Below are 8409 nucleotides of genomic sequence, written 5' to 3'. Positions count from 1 at the left end.
AAAGGTTATGCACACATAAATACCATATGCCATACCATAATCAGGCAAAATGTTCAATAAAAATGTAGTAAATAATTAAAACTTTGGGGGTGGTTGGCTACCCAACCAAAAAACAAAACTGCTCATATTATCCATAAAATATATACATTTTTAAATTCAATGGGTTATGATGCTGAAGTCACCCACAGGCAATTGTGTCTTGAACGTCACATGATGGAACGCTTCGTGGTGGGTTTGGTGCTTAATTGAACAGCTGTGTCGTATTCAACTCACTCCAATCCAGAATGACTTCACGTTGAGGAAGTAAAGTATATGGATGCCTATCTCTGAACCGTTGTTGTATCCAAAGGAGGGACATTATTTGAGGGCTGCATTTCGCAAAAGCTAACTTTGTTTTTGTTTAATCAGTGAAGCTTCATAGGCTATCCATATCCCCAAAGGCTTCCGCTTCCGAACTGCTGGCCAGGCTGAAGTGGAGTGCGCACGAGTATTGTCCTGTTGCTCCGCACTAAGCGCGCCACACATCCACTGCCCACTGCTTCTCCGCGAGTCAACTGTAGATAAGTGTAGAGTGACACGAGAGGAAGAGTATTGTTAGAAAAAGAGCGCTTTCCTCGACAAGACTTCTTTGTGAAGGTAAACAATGTTTATTTGAATATCTCCTTCCTTTTGAAGTGTCTCAGTAGGCTATCCGAAATGTGTTTAAACAGTTGAGATATAGGTGCTCAGAAGCGCCTCTTTTGTTTATTCGTCTCCACGTGATAGCCTACATTGCTTTCTTCACTCACTGCTTTGTAAAAATAACTTACTTTTAGAAGGTTTATTTTTAGAAGCTTAAGCTTATTCCTGGGATGTAGGCTCTATCAATATCAAAACAACATTTAACTGTAAAGGTCGAATAATGATACAATAAACATTATTATCCTTTGTATAAATATTCAAATCCGTTAAGTGAACTATTGAATGTAATCGGAGGGAGATACCGGTGTAGGCTGTATTATGTGGAGGGAAAACCTTCATTTTCACACTTCCATAAACTATATGAACAAGTAGTTTTTACGACTGTGTGGGCGAGATATTTGCAGCATGAACTAATATGTGGAAGCTTTGCTTTTGTTTTTTAAAGAGATGTCTGGAATTGACGTTGTTGGCAGTCTACTAGAGATATAATTGCAAGCCCTTGCCTTGAAAAGCGAAACGATATTGAACGCATCCCACTTTGTCATTTAATGTAGGTTTAGTGCATTACTGGAGAGAGAGACCAGGCAGACGTTGGTGGAAAGTGGAGTGAGTATCGATTTTGTTTGGTGGTTTGAGTTATCTGTGATGCTGTAATGCGTTTGATAGCATATTTCACTATCACTATGATCAAACCTGAAACGATCGAAAACTTTCTCACTTTACCTTACTGAATTGTAATAGGATAGATACATTCACGTTTTTCCAGTTCAGGACCAGCACGTTTTTCCAGTTCAGGACCAAGGACAGCGATTGGAGGTATTCAGGGACCAATACAGTACAAAGATCACTTCATCTTATGACAAACGTATCCCTTGGACATTGCAATGGTTTTGATACTCCTTTGTGTGTACATTCAGTCTTTGCTCCTTTTAGAATTTTTTTTTTTTTTAAATGTCCATTATAAATATGTAAAGCCTATTTTGTATCATGATCAAATGTAAAATGCATTTCAATATCCCAGGCACTCTGCATTAGAAACTGTAGTGAAGCATTGTTCTGAATTGAAACACTGCAGACAAACTTGGCTGAAAGCCTGTCATTGTGTATCAGACCTATAGTGGTAATAGCAGGGATATGAGAGGGACAGCTACTGGAGGCTACAGGGAATGGAGATTTTACTGTTAAAGTAACAATCAAGTGTTTTATAGGGGGAATAATGTTATAAGGATATGTTCCCTTCAAACATACCTCTCCATCTTGAGGAAAATGTACAGTGACTTGTTGTAAATATTTAAATCTACGTTTGGAAAGAATGCAATGCCGGCCAATTTCCCACAGCTCAACAGACTATAATATAGCCTAGAAGTAATAGTTAGCGGACACTTTTAACCAAGCATTTCTATAGGCCTAAAGTATATGTGACGCATGCAGCCATCAAACCCTGCCTACCTTCCTCCTGCCAACCTGCTGAAGTAGCTGTTGAGTTCTAGGCTCCCTTTGTCTGACAATCTTCCAAAGTGCAGCACCTCATAACTCATACAGTGAGGGAAAAAAGTATTTGATCGCCTGCTGATTTTGTACGTTTGCCCACTGACAAAGAAATTATCAGTCTATAATTTTAATGGTAGGTTTATTTGAACAGTGAGAGACAGAATAACAACAAAGAAATCAAAAATGTTGTAAATAAGTATTTTACCCCCTCTCAATCAGAAAGATTTCTGGCTCCCATGTGGCTTTTATACAGGTAACGAGCTGAGATTAGGAGCACACTCTTAAAGGGAGTGCTCCTAATCTCAGCTTGTTACCTGTATAAAAGACACCTGTCCACAGAAGCAATCAATCAATCAGATTCCAAACTCTCCACCATGGCCAAGACCAAAGAACTCTCCAAGGATGTCAGGGACAAGATTGTAGACCTACACAAGGCTGGAATGGGCTACAAGACCATCGCCAAACAGCTTGGTGAGAAGGTGACAACAGTTGGTGCGATTATTCGCAAATGGAAGAAACACAAAATAACTGTCAATCTCCCTTGGCCTGGGGCTCCATGCAAGATCTCACCTTGTGGAGTTGCAATAATCATGAGAATGGTGAGGAATCAGCCCAGAACTACACAGGAGGATCTTGTCAATGATCTCAAGGCAGCTGGGACCATAGTCACCAAGAAAACAATTGGTAATACACTACGCCGTGAAGGACTGAAATCCTGCAGCGCCCGCAAGGTCCCCCTGCTCAAGAAAGCACATATACAGTGGGGAGAACAAGTATTTGATACACTGCCGATTTTCCAGGTTTTCCTACTTAAAAAGCATGTAGAGGTCTGTAATTTTGATCATAGGTACACTTCAACTGTGAGAGACGGAATCTAAAACAAAAATCCAGAAAATCACATTGTATGATTTTTAAGTAATTAATTAGCATTTTATTGCATGACATAAGTATTTGATCACCTACCAACCAGTAAGAATTCCGGCTCTCACAGACCTGTTAGTTTAAGAAGCCCTCCTGTTCTCCACTCATTACCTGTATTAACTGCACCTGTTTGAACTCGTTACCTGTATAAAAGACACCTGTCCACACACTCAATCAAACAGACTTCAACCTCTCCACAATGGCCAAGACCAGAGAGCTGTGTAAGGACATCAGGGATAAAATTGTAGACCTGCACAAGGCTGGGATGGGCTACAGGACAATAGGCAAGCAGCTTGGTGAGAAGGCAACAACTGTTGGCGCAATTATTAGAAAATGGAAGAAGTTCAAGATGACGGTCAATCACCCTCGGTCTGGGGCTCCATGCAAGATCTCACCTCGTGGGGCATCAATGATCATGAGGAAGGTGAGGGATCAGCCCAGAACTACACGGAAGGACCTGGTCAATGACCTGAAGAGAGCTGGGACCACAGTCTCAAAGAAAACCATTAGTAACACACTACGCCGTCATGGATTAAAATCCTGCAGCGCACGCAAGGTCCCCCTGCTCAAGCCAGCGCATGTCCAGGCCCGTCTGAAGTTTGCCAATGACCATCTGGATGATCCAGAGGAAGAATGGGAGAAGGTCATGTGGTCTGATGAGACAAAAATAGAGCTTTTTGGTCTAAACTCCACTCGCTGTGTTTGGAGGAAGAAGAAGGATGAGTACAACCCCAAGAACACCATCCCAACCGTGAAGCATGGAGGTGGAAACATCATTCTTTGGGGATGCTTTTCTGCAAAGGGGACAGGACGACTGCACCGTATTGAGGGGAGGAAGGATGGGGCCATGTATCGCGAGATCTTGGCCAACAACCTCCTTCCCTCAGTAAGAGCATTGAAGATGGGTCGTGGCTGAGTCACAGTTGAAGTGTACCTATGATAAAAAATTACAGACCTCTACATGCTTTGTAAGTAGGAAAACCTGCAAAATCGGCAGTGTATCAAATACTTGTTCTCCCCACTGTACATGCCCGTCTGAAGTTTGCCAATGAACATCTGAATGATTCAGAGGAGAACTGGGTGAAAGTGTTGTGGTCAGATGAAACCAAAATCGAGCTCTTTGGCATCAATTCAACTCACTGTGTTTGGAGGAGGAGGAATGCTGCCTATGACCCCAAGAACACCATCCCCACCGTCAAACATGGAGGTGGAAACATTATGCTTTGGGTGTGTTTTTCTGCTAAGGGGACAGGACAACTTCACCGCATCAAAGGGACGATGGACGGGGCCATGTACCGTCAAATCTTGGGTGAGAACCTCCTTCCCTCAGCCAGGGCATTGAGAATGGGTCGTGGATGGGTATTCCAGCATGACAATGACCCAAAACACACGGCCAAGGCAACAAAGGAGTGGCTCAAGAAGAAGCACATTAAGGTCCTGGAGTGGCCTAGCCAATCTCCAGACCTTAATCCCATAGAAAATTTGTGGAGGGAGCTGAAGGTTCGAGTTGCCAAACGTCAGCCTCGAAACCTTAATGACTTGGAGAAGATCTGCAAAGAGGAGTGGGACAAAATCCCTCCTGAGATGTGTGCAAACCTGGTGGCCAACTACAAGAAACGTCTGACCTCTGTAATTGCCAACAAGGGTTTTGCCACCAAGTACTAAGTCATGTTTTGCAGAGGGGTCAAATACTTATTTCCCTCATTAAAATGGAAATCAATTTATAACATTTTCGACATGCGTTTTTCTGGATTTTTTTGTTGTTATTCTTTCTCTCACTGTTCAAATAAACATACCATTAAAATTATAGACTAATCATGTCTTTGTCAGTGGGCAAACGTACAAAATCAGCAGGGGATCAAATACTTTTTTCCCTCACTGTACATTTTTATAATAATAATATCCTGTATTTAAATGTTTTGGAGGGGCTGGTAATGACTAAGACATTTTTCATCTTAACTGTAGAGGCCCTTAAGTGTAGGGACACTTCATCTTAACTGTAGAGGCCCTTCTTAACTGGAGAGACACTTAGTATTAACTGTGGAGGCACTTCACTTAAATGAGTACCATAATGGCCTGGAGGGGATGGCTGCCGTTTTACGGGCTCCTAACCAACTGTGCTATTTTGTTAGTTTTTTTTGCATTGTTTGTAACTGATTTTTACATAAAGTTGCTGCTACTGTCTCTTATGACCGAAAATAGCTTCTGGACCAGACGGGCTAAATGCCTTGTATGCTCGCTTCGAGGCAAGCAACACTGAAGCATGCATGAGAGCACCAGCTGTTCCGGACGACTGTGTGATCACGCACTCCATAGCCGATGTGAGCAAGACCTTTAAACAGGTCAACAATCACAAGGCTGCAGAGCCAGACGGATTACCAGGGCATGTACTCAGACCCCGCGCGGACCAACTGGCAAGTGTCTTCACTGACATTTTCAACCTCTCCCTGACCGTGTCTGTAATACCCACATGTTTCAAGCAGACCACCATAGTCCCTGTGCCCAAGAATGCGAAGGTAACCTGCCTAAATGACTACCGCCCTGTAGCACTCACGTCGGTTGCCATGAAATGCTTTGAAAGGCTGGTCATGGCTCACATCAACACCATCATCCCGGAAACCCTAGACCCACACCAATTCACATACCGCCCCAACAGATCCACAGATGACGCAATCTCAATCGCACTCCACACTGCCCTTTCCCACCTGGACAAAAGGAAACACCTATGTGAGAATGCTGTTCATTGACTACAGCTCAGCGTTCAACACCATAGTGCCCACAAAGCTCATCACTAAGCTGAGGACCCTGGGACTAAACACCTCCCTCTGCAACTGGATCCTGGACTTCCTGACAGGCCGCCCCCAGGTGGTAAGGGTAGGCAACAACACATCTGCCACGCTGATCCTCAACACCTGGGCCCCTCAGGGGTGTGTGCTTTGTCCCCTCCTGTACTCCCTATTCACCCACGACTGCGTGGCCAAGCACGACTCCAACACCATCATTAACAGTGGTAGGCCTGATCACAGACAACAATGAGACAGCCTATAGGGAGGAGGGCAGAGACGGTGTGGTGCCAGGACAACAACCTCTCCCTCAATGTGAGCAAGACAAAGGAGATGATCGTGGACTACAGGAAAAGGAGGGCCGAACAGGCCCCCATTAACATCGACGGGACTGTAGTGGAGTGTGTCGAGAGTTTCAAGTTCCTTGGTGTCCACATCACCAACAAACTATCATGGTCCAAACACACCAAGACAGTTGTGAAGAGGACACGACAACACCTTTTCCCCCTCAGGAGACTGAAAAGATTTGGCATGGGTCCCCAGATCCTCAAAATGTTCTACAGCTGCACCATCAAGAGCATCCTGACCGGTTGCATCACCGCCTGGTATGGCAACTGCTCGGCATCCAACCGTAAGGCGCTACAGAGGGTAGTGCGTACGGCCCAATACCACACTGGGGCCAAGCTTCCTGCCATCCAGGACCTAAACTCAGCAAAAAAAGAAACGTCCCTTTTTCAGGACCCTGTCTTTCATAGATAATTCATAAAAATCCAAATAACTTCATAGATCTTCATTGTGAAGGGTTTAAACACGGTTTCCCATGCTTGTTCAATTAATGAACATGCACCTGTGGAACGGTCGTTAAGACACTAACAGCTTACAGACTGTGGGCAATTAAGGTCACAGTTATGAAAACTTAGGACACTAAAGAGGCCTTTCTATTGACTCTGAAAAACACCAAAAGAAAGATGCCCAGGGTCCCTGCTCATCTGCGTGAACGAGCCTTAGGCATGTTGCAAGGAGGCATGAGGACTGCAGATGTGGCCAGGGCGATAAATTGCAATGTCCGTACTGTGAGACGCCTAAGACAGCGCTACAGTGAGACAGGACGGACAGCTGATTGTCCTCGCAGTGGCAGACCACGTGTAACAACACCTGCACAGGATCGGTACATCCGAACATCACACCTGCGGGACAGGTACAGGATGGCAACAACAACTACCCGAGTTACACCAGGAATGCACAATCCCTCCATCAGTGCTCAGACTGTCCGCAATAGGCTGAGAGAGGCTGGACTGAGAGCTTGTAGGCCTGTTGTAAGGCAGGTCCTCACTAGACATCACCGTTAACAACGTCACCTTTGGGCACAAACCCACCGTCGCTGGACCAGACAGGACTGGCAAAAAGTGCTCTTCACTGACGAGTCGCGGTTTTGTCTCACCAGGGGTGATGGTCGGATTCGCGTTTATCGACAAAGGAATGAGCGTTACACCGAGGCCTGTACTCTGGTGTGGGGTCGATTTGGAGGTGGAGGGTCCGTCATGGTCTGGGCGGTGTTTCAAAGCATCATTGGACTGAGCTTGTTGTCATTGCAGGCAATCTCAACGCTGTGCGTTACAGGGAAGACATCCTCCTCCCTCATGTGGTACCCTTCCTGCAGGCTCATCCTGACATGACCCTCCAGCATGACAATGCCACCAGCCAGACTGTTCGTTCTGTGCGTGATTTCCTGCAAGACAGGAATGTCAGTGTTCTGCCATGGCCAGCGAAGAGCCCGGATCTCAATCCCATTGAGCACGTCTGGGACCTGTTAGATCGGAGGGTGAGGGCTAGGGCCATTCCCCCCAGAAATGTCCGGGAACATGCAGGTGCCTTGGTGGAAGTGGGGTAACATCTCACAGCAAGAACTGGCAAATCTGGTGCAGTCCATGAGGAGGAGATGCACTGCAGTACTTAATGCAGCTGGTGGCCACACCAGTACTGACTGTTACTTTAGATTTTGACCCCCCTGTATATAGCCTTGTTATTGTTATGTAATTGTATTGTGTTACTTTCAATTTTTTACTTTAGTTTATTTAGTAAATATTTTCTTAACTCTATTTCTTGAACTGCATTGTTGGTTAAGGGCTTGTAAGTAAGCATTTCACGGTAAGGTCTACACCTGTTGTATTCGGCGCATGTGACAAATAACATTTGATTTGATTTGGATGGATAGCACTTTAGAATATAATTTATATTAAGAATAATATGTTAGTCCCTATAAGCACATGCAACTGAATTGAGTGCTCATGCTAAATTAAGTTTTCTACTAATGCATGTGTATACACAATTACTAATTCTTCTATCTGTCATAAGGGGCGAACATGAAATCTATATGCATGTTACTCACATTGGCCCTAATCATATCATACAATCTAAGAATTTGTCAGCAAGGGCAATATCAAACATTTCCTCTTCTAAAGAGTCACCATGGAATATAGTCTGGCAGCTACCACAGGCTAATTCTCAGCCGACACTGTGGAGCTAACACTGC

General features: G+C 44.5%; 1 protein-coding gene across 3 annotated transcripts in view; it reads left to right on the top strand.

The window, feature by feature from the left end:
* The first annotated feature begins 273 nt into the window (after positions 1–273).
* LOC121533160 (voltage-dependent calcium channel gamma-5 subunit-like) overlaps positions 274–8409 on the top strand; it is a 30120-nt gene continuing 21984 nt past the window's right edge. The window contains exons 1-2 of one of the 3 annotated variants that reach the window (XM_045212973.1): positions 274–636; positions 1236–1287. The gene's annotated coding sequence lies outside the window, so the exon portion shown is untranslated. The remainder of the gene's footprint in view (positions 637–1235; positions 1288–8409) is intronic. The other 2 variants (XM_045212976.1, XM_045212975.1) reach the window with 2 other exon arrangements.

The sequence above is a fragment of the Coregonus clupeaformis genome, unplaced genomic scaffold (assembly GCF_020615455.1).
Source record: "Coregonus clupeaformis isolate EN_2021a unplaced genomic scaffold, ASM2061545v1 scaf0066, whole genome shotgun sequence".
In the NCBI taxonomy this organism is placed as follows: Eukaryota; Metazoa; Chordata; class Actinopteri; order Salmoniformes; family Salmonidae; genus Coregonus; species Coregonus clupeaformis.
This window is presented reverse-complemented; position numbering and strand designations above follow the sequence as displayed.